At 47.7% G+C, this 26,576-nt stretch overlaps 1 protein-coding gene across 1 annotated transcript in view; it reads left to right on the forward strand.

Annotated features, from left to right (window-relative positions):
* Positions 1-6,789: 6,789 nt before the first annotated feature.
* The window catches only part of LOC119437631 (Golgi-associated plant pathogenesis-related protein 1), a 156,257-nt gene continuing 136,470 nt past the window's right edge, over positions 6,790-26,576 (forward strand). Inside the window, exon 1 of the mRNA XM_037704625.2 lies at positions 6,790-7,009. The gene's annotated coding sequence lies outside the window, so the exon portion shown is untranslated. The remainder of the gene's footprint in view (positions 7,010-26,576) is intronic.

Here is a 26,576-nt window from a genome sequence, read left to right on the forward strand (position 1 = left end):
CCCTGAAGTCAATGCTTGGAATGAAATGCATCCACAAATGTGAAACTTCGGGAAAAAAATTGTTTGTCGTTAAAAAGAAATTTATACTTGAGTCGCTGGAAACGTTTTGTTGTTGAACGCGTAACTTCAAACTATCTGTAAAAGAATGTACGTTGTTTTAAATGTGTCCTTCGCGCGTTTTCTTTGTTAGATCTTGTGAACTTGAGCAATGTGTAACTCTTATTTTCGCATACCATTACGCCTACAAAACGTCTTCGCATTGAAGAGATTTACCAATGCAAGATCTGTCGCGTTTATGCTTATTATTGAGGGGATTCCGGGCTACGGATCCAACCAATATTATGTGTTACCTCACTATGTTGTATAGAAATAAATCAAATATAATAAAAAGAAAAAAATTCGGGCAGAACACATCCGTGATGTCTGTCCATGTAAGCGAAGCTTTTTTTTTTTTTTTTTTTTTAGGACGGTGCAAAGAAATTTTTGCTTTAAGAAAAAAAAAAAGGGGGTCAGGAAAAGTGAATAGTGTCCCGCCGTTTGACCGAACGTACGTGTCTCTTGTGCAGAAAGTATATAGGCAACCGAGCCTCCTGTTCTCCGCAAAGAAAAGGAAAATGTATAACAAACATGAGAAGTCCGAAACGTGGCTATGCGCGCACAAGGCGAGAAGGGCCTTTAAAGCGCGCCGGCTGCAAGCAAGAATAAAAGGTAAGCGCGGTATAGGCGGCCGAGACACGCGTGAAAGATGGGTTTGGACTGCAGCCCCGACACGTGGGGCGATATACACCCAAGGTAAAAGGAGTGCTGGCCTACGACATTTTGGTGGTTGTAAGATGTACAGTCGGAGGTAAAAGTTTAAGGACCGCAGGGTCAGCGAAAACGTTGAATTTCCGAGCAGCTTACAGAGAGCTTTAGATTGTCCATAAGTTTAATTCTTACTGCTTACAGATTACCGAGTTACCGGAGCCGTGGACGGCAGTTGCAAAGTCATGGTAGCGAACGACATCTAGTGACACATCTAGTAACGATTATGTCGGTAGCAACGATTTGCACCAGCAGTTACGTAGAATACGGTAGGCCAGTGCATTATCAGCTTTGTGCTCTCTCTCTGTTTAAAACACTACGTTAGAGAGGCAGCTACCAGCGTTGTTGCTACCGTACATCTCTCCATGCAGTAACCCGGTATTTACTCTCTTATGACTGCATAGCCGGTAAAACCGTAAAGCGCTATGTTGTTCACAATACTATTGGACAGGTTGGGAATCCGAATACAGGCTGCGTGCCTATAGGCTGTGGAAATATTAATCGTTTTCTCAGATCTTGTGGTCTGTAAACTTTTGACCCCGACTGTACATTAATGTAGAAGACGTTGAAATGTGCTTCTGCGTATAGTTTGATAAGTGAGGACGTTAACATGTATGGGGAATGACTTCAGAATCACCGCGTCCGAGGGACGGCGAAGGTAGTGATCGCGCGACCGAAGCTGGCGAGGGAAGTAGTAGTAGTACTAGTAATTGGTTCTTTATTTTATTGCGATAGCAATTATATGGACACTTCCACCGGATTTCTGCCGTCGGCGTCGCCGTCGCCGTGAGGTTCCGTATAGATAAAATCTTAGCCGCGCGCCGTATGCCCGAGCGGAAGCGTGCGGGGACGCACGCTGTCACGGAGAGCGAACGCACTCAATCTTCCACGCGCAAGCTAGGAAGCGGGAAGCCAGCGCCGGAGGGAGCGGAGGGGGGGGGGGCGCATTTCTACTCTGCCAACAACCGCGCTCGTCGCTCGCTCGCACCGTCTCTTATCTCCACACGGCTCTGACCTTTACGCGCCGTGCATTCGCCACTCAGTTTCCGTTGCAGCGATAGACCGCACGTACCTTCGCCGCTGCGGCGTATGCTTGCTGCCAGCGTTTTGACAGTCGTTGTCTGCAGTCATTCAGTGTGATCTATTCATGTTTGTTTGTGCGCGCTCACACCACAGTCAGTAATAGTCGTGCCACATTTTCCAACGCACGCTACACATGTAATACTGCCCGGATCGGCAGTGCAGCGCTACAGGTGTGTTCCTTCGCACGCGCTGCCCACGGGCAGCGCTTGTCATCAACACCACCGTTTCACACGCGCCTTCTCGTGGTCATCGAGTTTCTCTTCATGTCGGTCTACTTACGCCGCAGCACACCTGCTTACTTAATCAGCTCATGTTTACTACAATTCATATTGCTACCAAAGCCGCTCACCTTACTTCGTATGACATTGCTGTGTTGCTATCGCATTCATTGCTTCGCCCTTAGGGCGAAACTGTGACATTTTTAAATAAAATGAAGAAGGAAAGTAAGAAAAATTGCTGCCGACCACACTGTAACTGTCTAGCTACATCTGCCGACATCTGAACGGCGGTCAGGAGTGGGGGTCGGGTTGAGGAGGGAAGAGAGGGAGAGCATACACTAGGCCGAAGGAAATAATTGACATAGTGTACAATGGAATAAATAAATAAATAAATAAATAAATAAATAAATAAATAAATAAATAAATAAATAAATAAATAAATAAATAAATAAATAAATCGGCTATGTCACCAAGAAAAACGATAGTTCGCTGAAGAGAGAAGGCCGAGATAATTGGCCACACAATGTTCTATAAAGAAAAAAAAATACCAAGGCAGCATCCAGAATAATGTCATGGCAATGACAACCCCCGAAGTTATGGCTGCGGCTATATACGTATACACTGCTTAGTACGACTTACATATATGTCATTATATGTATATGTCAAGATATGTAACATGCCTATTATTATATGTCAGCGATGTGCTTGAGTCACGCGAACAAATGAGTGAATATTTTAACATAGCCCGCGCTGTAACCGCGAAACCAATCCCGGAAATAATTACTGGTTACAGCAACCGGTGTATGAAGTTATTTTCATCTCTGTGATCAATTTACCTGCCACACGTCGGCTTGTATTGGTCTCCTTGAGTCTTGAGAGGTGAAATAGAGACTGTGTGAAGCCCAAGTGCTGGGCTTCGTTGTATATATAGTTGAGACCGACGACATCAGCAGTATGCGATTCAAACATTTGACGTATATAGCGCCTGTAAAAACCTAAAAACAAATCTAGGCGCTGCAGTGTAACACCTAAAAGCGGCTGTGACACCCGTTTCATGCACAGCACGCACCTATTCCAAAGCCGCACGCCCTAGAGAAAGCGTGACGTGTACGGTCACTCTGCTAACTTTTGCTGTCGTTATTCGATTGGGTGATGTCAGTGTTAGTCCCTCTGCCTTACACTGTGCTGATAAGTGCGAACTGTGAGATCAATGCATTTCGTCACAGGTTTTGAGGACGTATTTCTCAAAACTGGGGCTAAGAGTATGATTTCTGGTAGATGAAGACCACTTCATTAGGTAGTCGGCTTCGATTCCGCAATTGAGACATGTGCTCTAATGTAAAAGACAATAGCATTATTTGTGAGAGAAAAAAAAAACAAAAAAAAACGTATTTAGCCTGCAACACCGTGCGATTTGCATAGCAAGTAGTGTCCGCCTTTTGAATTTGTCCAGCTGTTGTGACAGAATTGCGATATCTACCGCAGGTGATCTTTAATGAGTATGTTTCCCTGAAGGTGATAGATAACCCGGCCGGTATGCACACACACACCCAAGCACACTCATAATTTATTATAGCTTTCTAAAGACACAGATAAGGCACAGATAATTGTAGAGAAAGAATAAAAAAATGGTCATAAAGTGGAAGGGGCAAAGCGTAAAGAAAACATCAAACACCGTAACGACGGGAAAGAAGACTGAAAGGCATTGACACGATTTTTGGTATTCCACTCAGTTTGACAAGGGAAAATTTATTTGGAAAATATGATTCACTCGTTTATAGCATAAGGGCAGCACAAATGCTCGAAGACATGAATACGACAAATTCTAGCTATTCGACCTGAAATGAAGTGGAAACAAGTGCATGTGCTCACAGGGTGTATTCCACGTAACTTTAGTCAAACCTTAAAAATATGCAAATGCCACGTAGTTGGACAGAACCAAGGTAATGTTGCTTGTCGTCGCTTGGACATACTCAGATTATTTCTTGCATTCCGCCTAATTACATAGTTAGCCTTAGTTAATTAATCAACTTCTCAAATATTATAACTAAATGAAAAGTGTAAATGAGAAAATTGTAGAGCAACATGAAAAACTCCCGCTACAGCTTTCTGTTGCTCAATACGTGCTACACAAAATAGTTTTTCCGAGCGTGAAAGAAGCCCGCGAATACACGCAAAGTGCCTCGAGCGGCCTGTCGCGCGGACATTTTGGAAGGGGAGCTAACACGAGCTAAAGAGCTAATACGGCTACTTCCCTGACAGTTTATTTCTGAGCGCGGTATATATGGTATCACAATTGAAATAATGCATTTGGTAACGAAAGTAACCTGGGACACTAAATATGAATTTTTAAGTTGAACCCTGTCAGCAAATTACGCTTCTGCAATAGAGAATTAGCTGCTCTCACAGCTAAGAGAGGCTTGATAAGGCAGAAAAGCTGCAAAAAAAAAAACGAAAAAAAAAACCACACACACACAATACGGGCGCATGCCACCGCCTTCTTGGAGTTCCACCAATTCGCCGGGACGTCGTCGCCGACCATATTGCATTCTTAAGGAACCTGACACTGCACACGGCAACCTTAGGGTATCTTTTACAGTGTCAACACACCCGAATACAAGAAAACACTCTGAAATTTATGACATCACGTTAACGCACCGGGGCTGTGGTTTCCAAATGAAATTAAAAAGAAAAAATAAAGGGAAGGAGAGGTTTGGGCCTCATTTTCTCTATAGTATTAATGAGCCCTTTTCCGCCAAATGCACGAAAAGAGTTTCCGCTTGTGTGCATCCGCTTGCGTGTATAGCGTGCGCTGGCAGTTTTCTGTGAATGGAACACTTTTCATTCACTTGCGATTTGACAGAGATTTCGCGGGCTGACCTGCATATATAGTGCCAGCGAACGTGACCACTCGGTATTCGTTAGAGACGCCAGCGAAGAGCACCGATTTAGAACTGCCCATTATACTTTGCCCCGGTGCTACACGTCCCGGTCGACCTTTTGGCAACGCCCACGCCAATTTGCAGTATCAGCCCGAATCGGTATGAAAGAAAGAACAACGAAGAAAGAAAGATATGAACGAAACGGGGGAGCAAGTGCCAAGTTGCGTCACCGTGTCCACCGTGCACTTTCATACGCGGGCGAACGTGACCATGAACTATACGCAAGCGCGCAAGCGCGAAGGGGAGAGGGGTAAGAAAAATATCGAAAAGAAGAGCGGCGGCAGGCCCCGTTGGAAGAGATCTTGACCAAATAGTAGCCAGGGGTCCATTTTGGTGGTAATGACGAAAACTGACCACGAAGAGTGTCCTGCGTCGGGGTGAGATGAAACCAAGGGGGGCCCAATTAATGCGCAAACGTTTTCGTCTGTACGAACTGTTTGTCATTCAGCCTTTCTCCAATATAATATGTCCGCAGTCACGATTGGCGAAAGTCTGTTATTTCGCATCCATCTACAGCGCACGAACTGCGTTGTGAATTTGGGCCCGTTTACGTCGACGACGGCGCTGTTCTCTTAACGACGGAACCGGCGGTAAAAGCGCAGTCTGAGAACTACGCGAGGGATAAAAACAGAAAAGAAATGCAGGAAGAGGGCGCGTCCCCATTTGTTCACTTGGTCTCGTTAGCTTGTTTTGTTTGTTGTTCTATTTCTTTTTCTGTTTGCTTGGTTCTTTTGACAGTACAACGCACCAACTACCCACCGCGAAATGCCAACCCGAACAAGCATATCCTCCTATTGTTATCATAAACTCAGAAAGCTGCTTTCGGGGTTTCTTTTATATATATATATATATATATATATATATATATATATAGATCTTTCAAAGCGCCGCTGATCAGCACAGTACGCAACACAACAAAATACAGGGTGTTTCGTTTTAGCTGCACCAAAATTAAAAAAAAAAAAAATTGGCGTTGCAGCTAACTTTATGAGGACAACGCTGTTCTATGCAATGAAGCACAATGTTAACTATAACACCCATGCGTTTCGTCACACACTTTAAAAATTAATATCTCGAAACTGGTTCAGTCCTGAGAATTCGTTCCAAGTGGATACGCCTTGCGAACTCAGCGGTTATAATTCGTAGATTGAAAGAAGAGCCGTAAAATAATTAATTAGAAAGTTAATTAGCGTAATTATGTTCAATTAGGCTTCTGATTTCTCGTGGAAGTGTTGGTCGCCTCATCGAGTATTTCAGATCAAGGATTATAATTTGGCTATCTGCCTGAGGCAATATTTAATAATTTGGTGCAGCTAAAATGAAACACCCTGTATATATTCGTTTTAATTTAGCACTGTCGCTGTGGCCATGTGAGTGTCGAAACGCAAGAGCAGGTATAGAAGAAAGGAAGTAGAGGGTGCGTTGGTTTTCTAATGCTTTTTACAGCGTTCTCTCCCACCCGCAGTAAAGCCGTAAAAACTGCAACCAGCAGCGCCTCGGTATTTTACGCGTAGTTCGACCAGTTCTCGTCACGCCCTCGACTTCGCGCACCGGGCTCGTTCTCGCTGGGACCCCGGGCGGGACAAAGGGAGAGGGCGGGAGCGCGCGCGCGAAGTTGCGCGTGGACAGAAAGAGAGAAGGTAGCGGAGAAGAGAGAGAGAGAGAGAGGCTCCCACACCACGTGGTGCCGTGCACGGCTCCCCGATGTCCGCGCGCCGCAGCAGTCGCCGGCGCTGGCGCCTCGCGAAGAGGAGCCAGCTTGTCGAGGCTCGGTGTCGGCGAACGCGCGGGAGGATCACCATCCCGGTGAGCAGCAGCGCACCGGGTTCGAGCTCCCCCACCCCACCGGCGGGGTGGATTGCGGTCGTCACGCCGGCTGGAAAGCACGACGGATTCCGGGACGCCAGGGAGGAGGACCCATGGAGAGACGCGACTCTGCTGCTGCTGTTGCTGCTGCGTTGTGTGAGTGCGCCACTTTGCCCTCGTGGCTCCCAGCCGGAAAAGGGTGTCTTCGCGTTCGCGGCAGTTTTTGAGCGGGCTGTCGCGTCGGCCGGGTTTTGAAAAAAAAAAAAAAAAAGAAAGAAACAGGTGCGCCTCGACAACGCGGGAACAGAACAGAAAGAGCGAATAAAAATAACGAGCAGAAACCATTGTAGGATGATTGTCGAAGTGAAGCGGTATAGCTTGCTTCCCAGTAGAACCTGCTGAGGTAGACTACTCAGCCAGACAACCGTCCACGCTGAATGAGGGAGATGAGGGGGCAGGGAAGAGCCAGGGAAACGCTCGCTTTAAAAAGAAGCGGGCGAGATCCCTGTCTTTTTTCTTATCCCGTGAGAAAATGCAGTGTCGTTCAAAAGACGGTCCTGCCAACCGCAGGAATGTACTACACCTCTTCCCGAGAGCTCCGAGAACCGCGTAGAGAGGTCTGCATATCGTAAAGCAATATTACGTTGCCGTTTGATAATTGTCAGTGTCAGGAGCTGTTTTTTTTTTTTTCTCGTGGCATTCTGCGTATACCGGCTGCGACATTGACAAATACATAAACACACACACACTTCTCCTCACATAGGAGGACGTCGGCGACAGGAGGGAGACAAGTCAGCTTTCCCCACGTGCAGAGGTGGTTGGTATGCGTGCTAAATGTGAGAGCGAAACTTTGGACGGCATGCATGTCGTTGCCCTGATTGATGTCTCGGTGAAATAGCTGCGAGAGTGTTCCCAACAGACCATGTCTACTGACAGTTTAGTACGGGTTTTACTGTAATACTGCTGCGCGTGTCAGAGATAAACGTCACATTCTTCCGGCTTTAGTACTTGCGTAAAACGGCTCGGACATTACGCGTACTGAGCCTGATGACGCAGAAGCCGCGAGCTGAGCACGCTAAGCTTCAAGTGACGATACAGGCATTTGAAAGATTGCGCTTATTTTTTATTTTTTTTATTTGGCAGCGAGTGTTAAACGGCAGGTGTATGCTTTACCAATGCCTCCTTTAGCTTTACACTCGAACAGCGTGCAGAACGACCTTGAAACGCCAAACCCGCCCGGAAAGTAAGGGTTCGTATGCGAGAAAGAGTTGCTATCGTGTGTTTTTACATTGAGATGCGCGTCCAGAAATTGTTCGAGTGATTCATAGGTCAAGAGCTATTTAAACAACGCGCCAATCATGAATTACCGAACATTTTAGGCTGCTTTACTTCAGGGGGTTTCTGAGGGAGCAACCAGTCATCAAACGTTTTTTGATGCGAAAGCGTCAAATGGCTCACTGAGTGAAAGAGCCGGCGTCTGTAGCAGCCTAAATTCCCATTGGCTGCGACGCCATGGCACGAGCGCGGCTCAATGGAGCAGAGCGGGCGAAGCTATGGGCGAAACGGAACACCAGCGCGCCAGGTGTTGCGTGAGGGAGGAGGGCATCGACGCGACGCCACGTCACCCTCGCTCTCGGAAGCCTGTGTTATCGGCGCGTTCATTGTCCGCGCAAGCTCTCGCCTGCGGTCTAACCGCGCCTCGGTAAGGCCAAATCAAAACGCGCCAAGCGTCTCAACGCGCTCGCTTGCCCGCGAGGAGTTCATAACTCGAAGGACCGCTCAGCGGCGTTCAATCGGGCATTAATTCTTTCGCATTCACGACTCATAAGAAGTGCTTAGGTGCACGTCTTCGGATTTTTTTTTCCCTGTTCAATTTTCTGTCTTCTTCCGTAAAAAACAAACAAAAAAAAAACTGCGTGCTAGTCGAATTTGCGAAACGACAACTCGAGCAAGAGAGAGATACATGAAATGCGCAAGCCAGGGAGGTTAACCGGAAGGTAGATATCCAGTTTGCTACCCTGCACAGGGGAAGGGGTAAGGGGAGACAGAAGATAAAGGGAAAAGGCAACACATGGAAAAAGAAGAAGATGAAGGGGAAAAAAAAAAAACGACACACACAAACGAATTAGAGAGTGTCGCAACTGTTCAAACAGCTCACTTGACCGGAGGGACTTCATAAGCGCCTTCGTCGCCTTCTGGCGTGAAGACCCAAGATCGTCTTCTCAGACTCCAAGATCGTCTTCTCAGAAAGCGCCCAGTCGTCGAGGCATGGCAACGCTGTAGCGGGTACAGCTGTAGCGGGTACAATGACAGAGGATATGTTAGATTGTTTCCTCGCGGCCAAAACTATCGCAGACAAACTGAAGCAAAGTTACATACGAAACCATGAGAAAAATAGAGAAAATATAGGAGGACGTTTGAAAGCGTCTGGTGCTTCACCATTTTTTTTTTTGATGAATTAGTACTTAATTTGTCCTCTTTTTCGATTTGTTTCTATATATGTGTGCTCAAAATTTGTTGCTGCATCTTCGCTGAGTTCCACAAATGTCCGCCTATTACGCATACATAAGAAAGTGTTAAAAATTTTTTTCCTCTCCTCCGAAGCTGCATTTTGCTGGCTGTGTATGAGAACGACCGGTCTATACATTCACGATCTATCAGCGCAACAACGGACAAAGACGAAATAGATAGAGACGATCACAGGCCGAAAGGCAACGATCTATCTACTGAGAGGCATCCAACCCAATGAAGAAGGCGCCCACTAGTACCCGTACACCGGACGCTTACAGGGGACAGGCAAACGTAAGTGCAAATGGGACGAGCAGTGCGGAGTCGCAAAAGAGAGGACGAAGCGGAAACAGCGGTGATATAAATCACGGGTACACAGTGCGGAGAAAAGACCGAGCAAAGCGGCTGCAGATTCGCGCACTTTTCTACATGTCGCAGAAAAAAAAAAAGAAAAAGAGAGACGAACAGTAGAATAAACTTTTATTTTCACCTTTGTCGCACCCTAAGTGGTCTCTTAATTATGCGCATATTTACTTGCTGTCTGCTGAAAAAGACCAGCAGACGACTTCCGTCCGTCTCTTTCTTTATTGCTTTTTCTTCTTCTTCTTTCCTTTAATTGCACATTTAATCGACAGATTTTATTTTCAGGCAGAAACAAAACGTCGTCCTGCCAGCATGTGAAACACCACCTACTGATTGCAAAATGGTGTCACGACAGAAATTTCCTGAAAAAATAATAGGAATAATGATAAACAGATTGTCATGTTTAGCTTTGCGCTTCCCCGAGGCGCCACCTCCATTGCTTTACTTAGGAAGCTTACTTTTTTTTTTTTCCTGTCCTTCTGTTATGCGCGGCTCCTGTCTCAACGCGAGTGATTTTTAGCCGTACGGCGGATTCTGGAACTGCGAGATGAAAGAGCGGCTGCTACGTCGTCAGCGCGCATCCCCAGAGGTCTTCCTGTTTTCGGTTTGTTTTCGCCCTGTAAGCATGCGGGCCTTTCTAGTGCACCATTCGTAGAGACGGCGCGTCCTTGCGTCGCGACACCCCGAAACGCATTAGCCGAGGCGACGTTTTGTCTCGGGCGCTGGCGGCCAATATAGCTTGCGTTGCGGCGCGAATTTGATGACGAAGGGGGCCAGCCATTTCGACCGCCTCACTCGGGAAGAGAGAATTGGCGTTGCTTCCCAACATTATTTTTTCTTTCCCTTTTTTTTCTTTCCCCTTTTTTTTCTTTCCCTTCGACATTACATATAGCGTTGTTACGTCAGGGCAGTTGGCAACGATGCGAGGTTATCTTTGAAAAAAAAAGAAAAAAAAAAACGGTACTGCGACTAAGCATAATTATGCGATTCGCAATACTGAAGCACCTGATACTAGGTTATACCCCCAAAAAAGAAACAGAAATGTTCTCGTGACATTTCTTTGTTTTTATTTGTTTCGATATTGTTTTTTATTTTTTTATTTTTTATTTTTTTGAACGCAGTGGTGACATCAAGAAAAAAAAAAATCAGCGTATCCGTCCTCTTATCATCATTTTTTTTTCCGTACTTCGAAGTGGCCAGTTTGTGTGTGTTTCTGTTCTCAGTAAAATATCGTCGTTCTCTGGCCTTCAGCGGTATAGCTGTACCTCCTATTCGATTATTCTGTTTTTTGTTTTTTTTTTTGTTTTCTGTTTTAGCTACTACAGCTTCTAAAGGGACACTAAAGAGCAACGCGAAATTCTATCAAAAGTCCGCTTTCTTTCGTTCGGCAATATATATATATATATATATATATATATATATATATATACTAATGGAGAATATGGAAGCCAAACGAATTTTCGTTATTGAATTTCGCGATGATACCTTATCGCCGGTATACACCAGTGTGAGGTCACGAATTCCAAAGTATTTTCTTGTACATGGCCCGTTTTGACGAAGGAACGTTTTTCGAAATTTGCTGAACGGAGTCTTGCATTTCCTATAAAATTTTTTTTTTTTTTTTGTGGGCACGGAGGAACATAGCCTCGACTCGGAGGTTCGATCCCGACCGCGGCAGCCGCATTTGGGCGGGGGCGAAATGAAAATACGCTCGTGTACTTAGATTTAGGGACACGTTAAAGAATCCCAGGGGGTCAAAAATTATTCAGGAGTCCCCCACTATGACGTTCCTGATAATCCCATTGTGGTTTTGGCACGTACAGCTCCATATAATTCCATTAAAGTTTAATACTTCTGCCACGATGCGATGTGCCATGTGAGGCAATGAAATATATGCTCAACCTTCTCAGATGTTACGAACAGTGACCCACAACAACGCCTCAAGCAAACACGTCTCGCTACACGTTCTGCGTACCATGCGGTGGTGCCACGCAAGGTATAACGTTTAACGTCGACTCAGAAATCTCGTATCGTACTAAACGCTGAAGAAACTGAAGATCCGCCGTCGACATCACTGCTAGTTATCGCCAATCAAAGCAAACAGCACAAAAAGCATCTTCTTACATCGGTTCCCACAGTGCGTGGGATTCGCGTAATTTTGATTTCTTCTTCAGCTTCCCTGCCTCTTACCAAGCCTCCTCAATGTACTGTAAGTGAAACGTTTTGGTTATCGCAGTATAGCGTAGCTTACTAATACTTCTCTTGAAGATCTATTATTAGTAAATTATCAGTAAAATAGAATATTCCGTGTATACTCCATTTTCGTCAATATAGCGGTAATTGGTAGTAATCAGAAGAGAAAATAAAAATTAAACTTCAATTTTTTTGTCTAGCTTTTAATTTCGCACCGAAACCCAAGAGCCGGCATGTCAGTGTGATGTCACAGATTTCAGAGTGTTGTCCCCTATAGTTGGACCCGTTGTGGAGCAGGAACCTTGTCGAAACTTGCTGAGTTCATTCTTTAGCTCGTTTAAGACACAATTTAGTTCACTCCTATAGATTATCAATTAACTAGGCCCGTGCATGCGCCGTCAAAATTCATCAAGTCAAGGCGAACAGGTCTGGCAACGTCCAAGACGGTGTCGCCGCCTGTCGTTAGTTTTGTGCGCCTTTTGTGGCCTTACCATGGTACGTAGTTGCGCGGAAGGAGTGGATTTACTGCTATTGTAGAAGGGCAACTTACAAATACAGTTCGACTTAATTTTATCTCTAGTGTCTATTTAAGGGCTCGAAACTGAGTTTGTCGTGTCCGTTCGTCCTTTCCGCTACGCCGTCGTTGTCGCAGTGTCGTCGTCGTCGACGCACCGACGAGTATTGGAGGTCACGTGAACTACCGAGGTTGCCAGGGTTGTCACCCAAGCCAGGGAGAGCATGCGTGCCGGGAAGGCTGGCGGCTTCATGCGCGCCGTCTTCCCGCGCGCCCGGCGTTGGAGGTCACGTGATCTGCGAAGTTTCGGAGGCGCGTAACTGTTGAAAGGATGAATTGCAAGCGGCAGCGCGGAGCGTTGACTGCTGGGACAAGCAGGCGCGCTTTCCGTTGCCGGCGTTCTGACCGCGAGTGCTTGCGGTCTTCGAGTGGAACTCTGTTCATGTGTGCCATCGGGCGCGTGACACCGCACGCTATGTAGTGAGCGAATGTTTACTGCAGTTTATGCTGCCTACAAAACTAACAGCCTCACTTCGTGCTGTAGTCTAATATATTGCTATCGCGATCAGCGCGTCGCCCTTCGAGATAAACTGCGCATTTCTTTGGAACGCCAATAGCAAGGGACAGAGCGAAGGGAAAGCCAGGGAGGTTAACCCGAAGCAAGTTTCCGGTTTGGTTTGCTGTGTGTGTTAGAAAAAAGGGAGGATGAGGAGGTGGAGGAGAGAGAGAGAGGAAGAAAGAAAGAAAAGAAAGCAAGAAATACTACATTCGTTCATTGATTCCGGTATGTCGCAAAAAGCACAAGGCTTACTTTAACGATCTTCTGATACTGCTGTGCTCAACAATTAAGTTCCACGACCGACCTCTGCTGGAAGAGACAATCCTCCGACGTAGACGTGACGCCAAATTCTATCAGCAAGTGACAGAGTTTCGCCCAAAATGCACTTACGGCGATGTTATTCCTAACATAATCGGCGTTACTGGATGGCGGTCCTTACGCTTTCTGACTATATCCGCGGCGCGGCGCCTTTTTCTGCTCGCCTTTTGCAGATGTCGTTCGTGACCTCCAGTGACCACGACGCATTAACAAGCGCAGCAAATATACGCGGAGTATATTGGATATCCTGTTGAAGGAACAAACTTTCAGCTAGCTACTCCGTTTTGCTTATGGAAGAAATGAAGTAAGGATAGAGGAAAACACGTGCATTTGCACGCGCATACGTTGCCAAGATCATATTATAAGTTAATACAGATAAAATAGAGTAAAAAATAGCGCACACAAACAGACACGCACAATGCATGATTAATACACGTGTATAGTCCGAAACCCTGTATAAGTTGATAGAAATAAAAAAACGCCACGGGAACATTCAATTTGTCATTTAGGCGCGCGTTGACTATTTCGTTGTTCACTGCAATAACAAAAGTCGACACAAGGTTCACAAAAGTAATAACGAGTGCAGGAAATGCTCGTTCGCAGTCACGAGCGCTTCTTCCGGCGTTCGGGGACCCAGTAAACAACCGCAACGATCGCGCAACAACAGCAACAAAAAGTGGACCATACGGTGAGAATGGAAGGAAGGAAGGCGGCCGCAAACCACGTAGCTGACATTGGGAATGCCGTGAGGGTGAAATTTGCCAAGCACGTGACCTCGTAGGGGAGATGCGCCCTTGCGGCTTCTCTCTCTCTTTTTTTTTTTTTTTTTTTTTTGGGGGGGGGGGGGGAGCTCTCCGTAATGCACTCCCAACGGTGACCCAGGAAACTTGGCATTACATTAGCGTATACGCGCTCACAAACTCCACCAAGTACCCCTACCCCTTCTCTTCCCCGCCAATAAAAAATAAAAATAAAAATAAACAAAGTAGTCCTATACAAGCTCACCGTTCTCTATTTGCTTGCTTCTTTTAATGCAAGATGGAGCTAAGCGGCCATTTGTGCAAGAAACCGAACGAAAGCTATATAACCATCCCACGAGACTTCCGATGCCGAAATTTGTCGAGCTAGTTTTGTAGGAGACAAAAAAAAAAAAAAAAAAATGTCCGGGACGAAAAGCCTGGCCATTGCTTTTTTTTTTTTTTTCTTTCCCAAAAAATGCGAAAGGCCTCGCCCTTCTTTCCTGCGTTATTTTTTTTTTTCTTTCTTTCCCGAAACTTCGGTGCAGCAAACTTCCGTCGCGATTTTTCATTCGCCCAAACAGTAGTCGCACGCGCGGGGCATAAAAGTGAGACGCGAGTTAACAAAGCCAACGCGCGCCGAAGTTCGCCGCTGCTGCTGTTTCTGCTGTTGCTGCCGCTTCACCGCGTACAAGTGAGGAAAAAAAAAAAGAGAAAGAAAAGAAAAGAAGCTAGATAGCGGACGACCGCGCTGCGGCGGGGTTATTTCGGAGAAGTGCTCTGAAGACGCTATATAGAGCTACCGCCACCGAGTTGTGCTCGGGTCTTTTCCGCTGGTGCCTTTTCTTCGCGCGACGCGGGAGCTGACGCCCATGCGGGCTTGTCCGAAACGTGCGCACGAAACTGTCGAGAAAACAAAGCGCCGTCTTCACCCCCCCCCACGGGCTCCCTCTCCCTCCCTTGTCCTATGCATTATGGCTCTTCCTTTGTCGTCCCCGTTTATACTTCTGCCTCTATTTCTCCCAAATAACATGACGTTTCTGGTCATTCGTTTTCGCGCACGGCCTCTTCCACTCGTCTCTCAGCTGCCTCCGGGACCGTGGGCGCTGGATGTTGTGCTTTACCAGTTCCGTATAGGTTAGTACGCGCATCGCAGAGACCGATAGCCCGTATTCACACGCACACGTACACGCACGCTCACAAAACCTCTCGCGCTAGAAACTGTTCGTAAGAGAGCATGTCAACTGATCATGCTGAACGTATTATTATTGCGATAGCAATTATATGGACACTCCAAAGCAGATTTCTGCCATCGGCGTCGCCGTCGCCGTCGCCGTTGCCGTCGCCGTCGCCGTGAGGTTCCGTATGACGTCAATGGAGATGAAATCGTCGCCGCGCGCCGCCGAACGCTGTAGTGCGAGTGAAAGGACGCGAGGGACGCGCGCTTTCACGGGGAGTGAACGCACGGCGGAGAACAAACGCGCGTTCTGTGCCGTGCTCCCTTAAGGGCTGCAGAAGTAGGCGTCTCTTTCCTCCTTTACAATCACCATATATGTAGAGCAAACGCGCCTTCTTCTGACGCACGAAAGGCCGTGGGGGGGGGGGGGGGGGGGGGGGGGCAGAGAAGGGAGGCGACGTTTAGCTGCGGCACCAAGTGCCTATTTATATCAGAGGCTCCGGCAACAGTCACCAACGCCGCACGCATTTTGTGCGAACGCGGGCAAAACGCCGACGGCGTCGACAACAGTGCTGTGTGTTGCCGGTGCTGCTCCATGTCCAAGTTTGTACAGCGGATAAAACTACTATCCTTACTCCGTATAGCTCTCTACTAAGTTGCTATCGCAATTGATGCTTCGCCTTTCGGGTGAAACTGCGACAACTTTTATTAGAGGAGGCAACCAGACACTGGCCCCAACAGTATTACAATACGAAAGATCGTTCCTTTAATTTTTTTTTCGTAGCGTGAATATATAAGCGATATGTTGGCGCATATTTACGTGAGAAGCGTAAGCGATAAGACAAGGTTCGAGTACGGCAAGGTGATTCAATCGGCGATTCAACGCCATTACGTCGTTGCTGAGATGGCACACGTGGTTCGTATTCTGCTGAAGGAGAAAACATGGAATGTTCGGCAGTTCAGATGTATAGTATACGGCACTTATGACACCTTTACTTAATCCCCTCAATGTGGTGCTCGAAATGAAGACAATGGGCAAGGCATGATGCGATTTCGAAGCTTCCTTTTTTTTTTCTTTTCTTTTTTAACAAATATTTTCCAATTCTCCTTCTCAAGCCCCATATTAGTGGCGCGAGTGGCGCCAGCGGTGGATGATTAGCAAGGAGTAGCATAGATAGATTAAGAATGCTTACTTTATCCTGACCCTGCGTCTACGCACTGTGCGTCGCAGACACTTGTTTTTCATAGACCTCCCCGCCAAAATTAGCCTTTTGAGTGAACAGTGCGTGTGCGATGGTATTGGGTTCACGATCACTCCAGAAAAAGATGGAGTCAGTACGCAGAAGTACAAACACAGGTCAGTCTTGTATTGGACACAGCTAACACGTAGAAACAGCACACACGCGCGACAGTTCCCCAATATTCTAGAGGATGGGCAGCTATATATTAATTAGTCAAAGGTAATCAGCCTAGGGTTCGTGTATACAAGCAGGTGTCGCAGGTGGCCCTGCGCCATGGTCGACGAACCGGAGCCTCTGCGTGCCCGGTTTTCCGACGGCGGGGTTGTGCTCGGTCGCACACAGCAGTAGCACACCGTGTCACGTCCACAACCGGCGTGGTAGCCCTGGTTCCGCTCTCCCGAACGCTCGTACAGCAAGGCTCAGAACCGCCAGCTCCCCTGGACCAGTTGTCCAGCGGGAGAACCGGACGAGGTGGTCTCAGCTGGTGAGAGCATCGGTTCGGGTGCAGGCGTAGTGCACGTGGGCGGCGAGAGCTCCCTGGGCCGAACGCTCATCGAGGAAGCTCTGCGTTTGAACGCCGAACCTCGCGCACTGCTCCCGCCACTGCCCCCGCTCAGAAATCCGTGTCGATGATGACATGCCGGCCAACTCTCCCGAATTGTCCGGGAGTCTCCCGAATTTTTCTCGCATCTCCTGATTGTACGGACGCGATCTGAAATCTCCCGAAAAGTGGCCACCACTTTTTTTTTTCACGGCCTGTAATATAACCATGCGGAAAAGCGGCGTGGGAGCAGTTCGTCACCCGCATGCACCGTGAATCGTGGTAGCGGCCGCAGGCACCATTAGAGTGCAGTAGCGCACCCAGGATCTCTGCCGGAAGGGGGGGGGGGGGGGGGGGGGTTGACAGTTTGCCAATACCATCTAAACAGCACTAATTTCAACTTCCTCACGTGAAATTGTCAAAAAATGCGCTTTCAGCGAGTGTGCAGATGATTGCGCGTCTTACATCTTAGTTGCAGTACTCAAATGCACAAGGAAAGAAAAGGGGTTAACCAAAAGGGGGGGTTAATTAAGTCGGCCTCAGGGGGGTTACAACCCCCCCCCCTCCCCCCGTCAGTGAGCCACTGCTCTAGGCACCACCACTATGGTGGCTACCACCACGAACGCGAGCAGCCGACGGGCGCCGCCATATTGGATTTTCCGGATTGGCTCGTCTCAGGCTGGGTCGAGCGTTTTTAGCAATCCAGTCGTTATATGACCGTGAGTGCGCTAGGCTTCAGTTGGCTTTGTCAGGTTGTCGAGTGAAGTGTGAATGTCGAACTACACTTTGTTTCCCTGAGTTTAGTTGGAACGATCTATGGCACTTTCAAAAGCCAAGAATAAGTATCGTATTTTCCGGTCTATAACTAGCGCCATTGTATAACGCGCACCCCACTCAAAACGGAAGTTTTTCCAGAAAAAGACGTATATAAGTCGCACCTGTGTATAAGACGCAGCTGTTCGTTCGGTAAGTGATTAAAAAAAATTAGTGACGTTTCACTCGGTGAACGCGGGTCACGCGCAAGCGTATGAGTACTCCAGGCGCATTTCTGCCGTCGTGGCTGCCGCGATGTACTGTATAAAGTCCAAGAGCGATAACATCGTCCCCGCGCGCCGTATGCTGTAAGCCTGCGATGGTGAGCCGAATCGCGCACGAGGGAGGAAAGCGGGAAGGCGCGCTAGCGTGGAAGGTAGGGGGGGGGGGGAGGCGGCTTGTACTGGGGTAGCATGCAACTGCGTAGTTTGCGCAGCGGCGCGTGCTGTACCTTGATACAGATCTGCAGATGCGACAACTTCGGGGTCGGTCGACTCGCGATCGTCCTGCCGCCGCTGGCGTTGCTCCTCCGTCCTTCTCGCACGGCGTTCGGGAACTCGATCACGAAAAGAACCCGGCACCTAGATATAGCGCACAGAAGCCGGAGCAGTTAAGTCAAGCGCGCTTCGCATGGCCATAACATCGAATCTGATTTTGACCGCAGTTTTTCCGGAAAAAAAAACGTACATATGTCGTACCGTTCTATAAGACGCACCGACGAAAAATTCAGAAATAGAAACGCGTCTAATACACCGCAAAATACGATACTTGTAAGTATTTCTGAGATCATACACGACTGAGTTTCTGTGCTTTGTCAATTTGCGGAGTTGTAACAAGTATGGACTCTACCACGTGCGGCGTTTCGCACAGTGGCAAAATAAAAAAAAAAATGGGGGGGGGGTGAAAACTTTTTTGACACCCCCCCCCCCCCCCTCCGCTCGCGCGGCTGTCTCCCGAATTTTCACGTTGGGAGGTTGGCAGGTATATGATGCGTCAGGCACAATGAATCGGCGCATCATGCGGGAGCGTGTTTTCAGCCACATAGAAATACAATCCAGCACCCCCCCCCCCCTTTTGCAAAATAGAAGTGGTTTTCGTGTGTGGCATTTAGAACACTCGCGCATGAACAAAAAGCAAGAAACCTTAGTAGTAATCGACCACGAACAAAACCTTATTCATCAATCCCGTAGCGAACTGGTCGCTTAAGGTGGCGGTCCCACTCCGGCGGCACGAGCCCCCCGTTTTCAGTACTTTTGGAGCAACCGTGGCGGCTCTTCTATTTAGGATATGAAGTTGTCGTATAAACCATAAAATGCTTAAATTCTTGTAGATTCCAACTATATATAATATAAGGAAATTGATTAATGTGATTTAGAAATAAGTGTTCAAGAACAAGCATGAGATACATGGTTTTTGCGAACTGTGTCTCACTTGTGACCATATTTAGAATAAACTACCGCACTTACTGCATTGCGGCTTGCTCTTTAGCTTTAGGACATATTTATCTAGTTCCTAGACGTAGCAAAATAATTTTGAATTTTTACTTTTTGGATAATTTGCTTTTGAAAATTGCCAAATATCGCAATATTCTGTTGTAAACAGCCCGGCAACTACATGCTCAAGGAAGCAAAATTTTGGATAGAGTTCAAGGAATTTCCATTTAGGGCGTAAAACTTCATTCATGTACCTTTATTAGTTTTAAACCGCAGCTTCGTAGCTTTAGTAGCTTCGCGCAAAAATGGGAAAAAATAAAACCAGAATTCTAAATATTGCTTAATTTCGGCCACATTATTAGAAAAACTAACAAGGTTACATGAATGAAATTTTGCATCCTAAATGAAAATTTCTTGAACTCTACTTTATCTCAAATTTAGCCTCCTTGAGCATGTAGTTGCCGGGCTGTTTACAACAGAAGATTGCGATATTTGGCAATTTTCAAAAGCAGATTATCCAAAAAGTAAAAATTCAAAATTATTTTGCTACGTCTAGGAACTAGATAAATACGTCCTAAAGCTAAAGAGCAAGCCGCAATGCAGTAAGTGCGGTAGTTTATTCTAAATATGGTCACAAGTGAGACACAGTTCGCAAAAACCATGTATCTCATGCTTGTTCTTGAACACTTATTTCTAAATCACATTAATCAATTTCCTTATATTATTTATAGTTGGAATCTAAAAGAATTAAGCTTTTTATGGTATATACCACAACTTTATATCCTAAGTAGAAGAGCCGCCATGGTTACTCCAAAAGTACTGAAAACGGGGGGCTCGTACCGCCGGAGTGGGACCACCACCTTAACCACTCTGCCAGACTTGGTCACGGTTACTGTAGCAGAAGGTACTGAAGTTGAAATCATAGCCCCTGAAGCTAAATGCAACGAAGCTGTTAAGGTAGCGGGTGACTCCCTTTCCATAGCAACCAATTCGGCTGTATCACTTTCATTTTGAAACTCGTAGCTGCCTTCGGCCTTCCTCTGTTCTGGTAAGCGGTTCAGTATTCGTCGGTTACGCCGCAGCGTACTCCCTTCCTGGGTGCGTATTATGTAGGACCGCGGTGTAGCGGCTGTCGCTAGCACCGTTGCTCTCGTCTTCATGTCTCTTACCCAAACGGAATCACCTGCTCTTAGTTGATTCAGTTCCCGGGTTCTGTGGCGCCTGTTGTAGTACCGTGCTTGTAACATCTTGTTTGCACTGTATTTGGCCCCAATATTAAGCAGCGGTGGCTGCACTGGACCACGCAGCTGCGGCGCCATTGGAACTCTTGTCCTAAGACGCCGGTCCATGAGGATTTCAGCCGGACTGGAGCCAAGAATGCCTGGGGTCGCCTTGTAGGCAAGCAGAGCCAAGTACGGGCCCTTAGATTTAAGGATCAGGCGCTTAATTGTTTGCACCATACGTTCTACTTCCCCATTAGCCTGAGGGTACCTAGGGCTAGCAGTGACGTGACCAAAGCCATAATCATGTGCAAACCTATCAAACTCTGTACAAGAAAATTGTGGTCCATTGTCTGTCACTACGGTCTCCGGGATGCCATGGCGTGCAAAAATGCTTTTTAGTCTTTCTATAGCCGCACCAGTTTTTGTTGAGGGAAGGAGGGCTACTTCCGGATACCGTGACAGGTAGTCGATCACGACAAGATAATGACAGTTGTTAATAAAGCACAAATCGACCCAAACTAGTTCCCACGGGAAACTTGGCGTTGGGGTTGAAATCAATGGCGCCGAGTTCTGGGTGACAAAGCGCGCACAAGTAACACATTCTTTCACTTGCCGCGCAAGTTGTTCGCCGAGGCCTGGCCACCAGACGAATTCTTTTGCCAAAGCTCTAGTCCTTGAGAGGCCCTGGTGTCCATCATGTAGCTTTTTAGTAATTCATTCCTTAGGCACTGAGGTACCACCAATCTGGTCCCCTTTAGCAGCATGCCATTGCCTTCGGAAATTAGTGCTCGTTCCTGCCAGTACGGAACTAAGTAACAAGGAAGCTTTGGTTTTTCCGGCCAGCCTTGGCGACACAACTTAAGCAAGGCTTCACAAACGACGTCCGTTTTTTGCGCATCGCGCATTCTGTTAACAAAATTGTCACCCATTTGAAGCCCTTGAACACATGTTTTGACGAAAGACGACACTTCCGAGACGGACAGTTCACCGGCGACTTTATCTGCTTTCGTCGGCGCTCGTGAAAGAGCGTCCGCCGTTATCAAGCTTTTGCCGGGAACGTACACAATATGAAAGTGATACCTCATCATCCGCATTCTGAAGCGCTGTACCCTTGGCGGCAACACATCAATAGGCATTTTACCAAGCAACGAAACAAGAGGTTTGTGGTCCGTTTCAAGCATCACCTCGATACCTCTTATGTATTCATCGAACCTTTCGGCAGCCCATGTTAATGCTAGTGCCTCCTTTTCCAATTGCGCATAGCGTTGCTCGGTTTTGGTCAGTGACCTTGAAGCAAACGCTATCGGCCGGCGCTCGCCATTGCGTTGTTTCTGGAAAAGGACGGCACCGAGACCATAAGACGAGGCGTCTGCCGAAAGAATCGTGAGAAGGCGTGAATCGTACATAGCCATGCACTTTGCCGAGCAGATAATAGATTTCAATCTTTCAAAAGCCGTGTTCTGAGCAGGACCCTAAGCCCATTCGGTCTCTTTCTGTAAAAGCGCCCGTAGCGGGGCAGTGGTTTGCGCCAAGTTCGGCAAAAAACGGCCTAGATGGTTGGCCATGCCCAGAACACTGCGTAATTGCGATATATCAGAGGGTGCTTTCAGCTCTTTAATGGCCCTGAGTTTGGCCGTATCCGGCTGTATGCCTTCCTCGCTTAGAAAGTAGCCCAGAAAGCTTATACTTCGAACACAGAACACACACTTTGCTTTGTTTAGGGTAACGTTAGACTGGGCCAGCTTAGCTAAGAGACTCGATAGCCTAGAGTCATGTTGTGCTTTGCTGTCACCAAATATGAGAATATCGTCCATCAGGTTGACGACGCCGGGAAGGCCTGTCAGGATTTCCGGCATTCTTCGTTGAAAATACTCTGGAGCTGATGTAATCCCGAACGGCAACCTAGTGAAGCAGTACCGCCCAAACGGCGTAATGAATGTGGTCAGCTCTTCTGAGGCCTTACTAAGTCGCACCTGATGGATGCCGGAATTTGCGTCCAATTTGGAAAACCATTTTGCACCGGCAAGTGAGCCCAGTGCTTGGTCGATAGTAGGCAATATGTATCTTTCTCTTAAGACAAACTTGTTCAACTGCGTAAGGTCTACACATATCCTTACGTCTCCCGAGTGTTTTTGTACAGGCACAATTCCGGCACACCACTCTGTTGGCTCTTCGACTTTACGAATGATGCCCATTTGTTCCATCTTATCGAGTTCTCGTTTTACAGGCTGATAAAGCGGTATAGGAATCCGGCGTGGTGCGCTTATTGCATATGGAACAACGTCAGGTTTAAGCCTTATTGTATACTCCCCGGGCATAGATTACGGACACTTCTGCGCCTGAGTCGACCTTTGCGAAAACAGGCACCGAGTTAAGCAATACCTGAACGTAACCCGCTTTGGCGCCAGGCGCCTCGACCGCGCCCAAAAAAACCTTCCCGGTGTCCTTTTGTACAGACGACACTCGTACCTTTCGCTGGTAGCCTGGAGAAGTCCCTTTGAGGCACACGTTGCCGAAGTGTCCCTTTAAGCCGCAGTTAAAGCACCTCTGGTGCCTCGCTGGGCAGGATGTCCTTGGGTGCGAGTTGCCTCCGCAGAAGATGCATGGTCCGTCGGAACGAGCTGATGTCGGCTGTGTATCCTTGCTGCGTTGCGGTTTCCTGCGGTAGCCCACTGCGTCAACGTTGACGTCCTCACATGGCTTGCACGGTGTGTATTCGTGAACTTCGTTGGAGTTTCGAAGTTCTTCTTGCTGAACGGTCTCTTTTAGGCGGGCCCTAGCCAGGGCAGTTGCGAGAGACAGCTTGGGTTCCATTTGGAGTGACTCGGAAAGTTTGTCATCCCGCAGGCCCACGACGAACCGGTCTCTGATGAGGCGCTGCTTGAATTCTCCGAAGTCGCATTTGTCTGCCAAACGTGTAAAGCAGTCATAAACTCGCGAGGCATCTGGTGCCGCTTGTCAAAGCAAGCGCTCTCGTAGACAACGTTGCACTCCTTGATGAAGTAATCGTCGAACTTCTTTACCAGCTCAAATTTCTTTGAATCTTCTGCAGAAAGATTGAAGGTGGCGAAGATGTCCCTTGATTGTAGGCCCATGGTATAAAGCAGAGTGCGTACTTGTGCCTCTTCCGAGCGCTCGTTCAGACCCGATGCATAGCGATAGTCGTCGAAGTGCAGTATCCACGCCGGCCACTCCGAAGTAGTGTCGAAGTCCAGCGGTGACGGCTGCTGAAGGCCCGGCGGCGAAGCAGCGGCCATTGCAGCCTCCTTTTCTGACGACGTCTCGATCGACTTTTTCGAATTGCTTTTAAAAAGTGGGTGGATTGCATCCCACTTCTGACACCATGTCGTAGCGGCGCCCGCCGCTATTAGTGCGTGATCGGCGAAAGACCGGAGGCGACTGTCGTCCAACTCGCAGGCAGGCGATTAAGCCCCGTCCATAGAGGAAGGAATTCAACCAAGAGGGGACAGGGACTTTAGGGACACTCCCATAGAGCCCAGCGGCCGAATTGACTGCAGCGCGCCAAGCGGTCTGTATAAATCACTTCCGGTTTAGGTTTTGGGCCCTCGCATTTTGAACGCAAGCTAGCTCGCCAGCTGCGCTCCCCCCCCCCCCTCTCTCTCTCTCTCTCTCTCTTTTTTTTTTTTTGCTCTTCGTGCGGAATTGGTTTATTATTTGGTAAAAAAGATTGCGAACGATCTCGTAAAGTCCCATCGAATCTGTGCCACGTGCAATTTCACAAAGTAGACGCAAGACCTTTTGTGAAATGTGGAAATAGTTATTTTGCTCTATATAAAAGCTCGTTCCGCGCTTTGTGCGTTCATCCAACGTTGTGACACTAGGTAAGCAGTAGTTCCCGTATGAAGCTCCACCGGACAGCACCAGCTGAAAAAAAAGTAAATTACAAGCATGTTACATTTACAAGCACGTCACTGCATGTTACAAGCATGTGTCATTTTGGTATTTAGACATAGGAATACTGCGTGTAGAGGCGAAACGTGCGAAAGCGGTGAATGGGAGGCATTACAAACAATAGCAATTCGCGTTTACATACATGGCGTAGCAAATACCCGACTCATCCCAAACAATACCATAAATTATGAAAACATCTGATTTCTAAGCGTTCCCCCATTTCTGGGCATTATTCCCTGCACTTTGACAGTACAAATACACGGGCGACTTCGCGTTTCCAAAACTTGGCCTCGGACGACGCGACGGTACGCTACATACATAGAGACGGACGCAACATGCACTCAAGACAAATGCGTGGGTGCAAAGCCTTTTTTTCAGTCCTTTAGAAGACGGAATTTTCGAATTACAAGTTTCTGATATGTTCGTCGGCGTTATCTTTCGCGCGTTCTGCCGGCGCCAGCAGCACACCCCATGTTATCACTCTTGGCAATCGCCCATCGCGTTTTCAACAGGCGTGAGTACCGAAAGAAGGTATATGTTGTTGCGGAGCCACAAAAAACGTCACAGACTTGTCCCTCTAAGATTCATTACACGCCAAACTAACTTTATCACCACGGCGGAGCTGCCTATCGCTAACTGCGTTACAGCGCGCTGTGCGGCCAGTGCCTCAAAAGTACCCCAGAAAGTAACGAAATTACTTTTCAGCAATGTCTGGCGTCAGAGAAAGCGGCACAAACTTCTCCTAGCAAGATGCACTATAGTGCATCTTGCTACTCGGCTGTGGTGCTGAGTCTATAGACTATACGCACCACGGCCGAGTTAGTTCTCGCTAACTGCGACACGGCGCCCTGTGCGGCCAGTGTGGCTCAAAAACCGAAATAAGTTACCATTATCCCCTAGGAAGCGTCGGAAACATGTCCCAGCACCATTCATTAACTCAAATTAACTGCGCCAGGATGGCCGAGCTGTTTTTCGCTAACTGCGTCTTAAGTCTCGGTCCCGTGCCGCAAGCCTAATTGCGTCGTAGACTGTAAAACAAGGGCCGCGATTTGGTAGCGAGGCATTATGACTTATTCTACTCTATTCTTATTATCCACCGCTCACGGCCGGCTGATTCCGTTGATAACGCGAGCGGACCGTCGCTCCGACCACTAACAAAGCGCGATAAGCGCGAAAAGGCATTATTACCGGAAAGGCATCGCTACAAAATACCGGCCAAGATTTCTCACCTTGCCATAGTCCAATAGTGCAGTGGTGTCTTGTCCCAGTGCAGAAGGAACGCAAGGATATGCCGAGAGCCCAATAAACCAGGTTATATTTAAAAAAAGGAGACAGATGGGTCGCCGCGCGCGAGCGCTCAAACGCGCGCGCAGCCATCCTCGCTGGCTTCGGGGGAGTGTCTGGCGGATGACGCATGTATCTGGCGCGTCATTGACCTGTGGCTAGGTAAGGCAAGGAAAATAAGTCGCAAAGCTTAAGTTCATTTATACGCAAACCGTTTTAGTTTTCGCGGTAAAGAATTTTAAAAAATGTCGCAGTTTCGCCCGAAAGGCGAAGCATCGATTGCGATAGCAAATTAGTACAGAGCTATTCGGAGTAGGGATAGTGGTTTTATCGGCTGCATAAGCTTGAACACATTCGCTTACTAACTGAATTAACAATCGTGGTGTCAGCGCGAACAAGCAAACATGAATAGATCTCACTGAATAAGCGCAGACAACGACTGTCAAAAGGCCGCAGCGTGTGAAGGCTCGCGCGGTCTATAGCTTCAACGGAAACTGAGCGGCGAATTTACAGCGCATACAAAGGTCAGAGCCGTGTGGAGATAAGAGACAGTGCGGGCGACCGCCAACGCAGGGCAAGTTGTGCAGAGAAGTTGTTGGCAGAGGAGAAGCTTCCCCTCCCCTCTTCCCGCTTTGTTGCTTTCGCGTGGGAGATTGAGTGGCAAGACACGCCTATGGTGCCGGAGCACAGCGCCGCCCCACCTCCCTCCCTCCCTTCTATACCCCCACAACATTTCGCACGACGGTCGCGTTTCCTTTCCGCCGTGCGTGCGTTCGCTCTCCGTGATAGAGCGCGGGGGAGTTCGCCCTCCGTGATAGCACGCGTCCCTCGCGCGCTTTCGCTCGCGCATACGGCGCGCGGCGACGATTTTATCGCCCTTGGAATATATACGGAACCTCACGGCGAC

Source organism: Dermacentor silvarum, chromosome 1, assembly GCF_013339745.2.
Source record: "Dermacentor silvarum isolate Dsil-2018 chromosome 1, BIME_Dsil_1.4, whole genome shotgun sequence".
Classification (NCBI taxonomy): Eukaryota; Metazoa; Arthropoda; class Arachnida; order Ixodida; family Ixodidae; genus Dermacentor; species Dermacentor silvarum.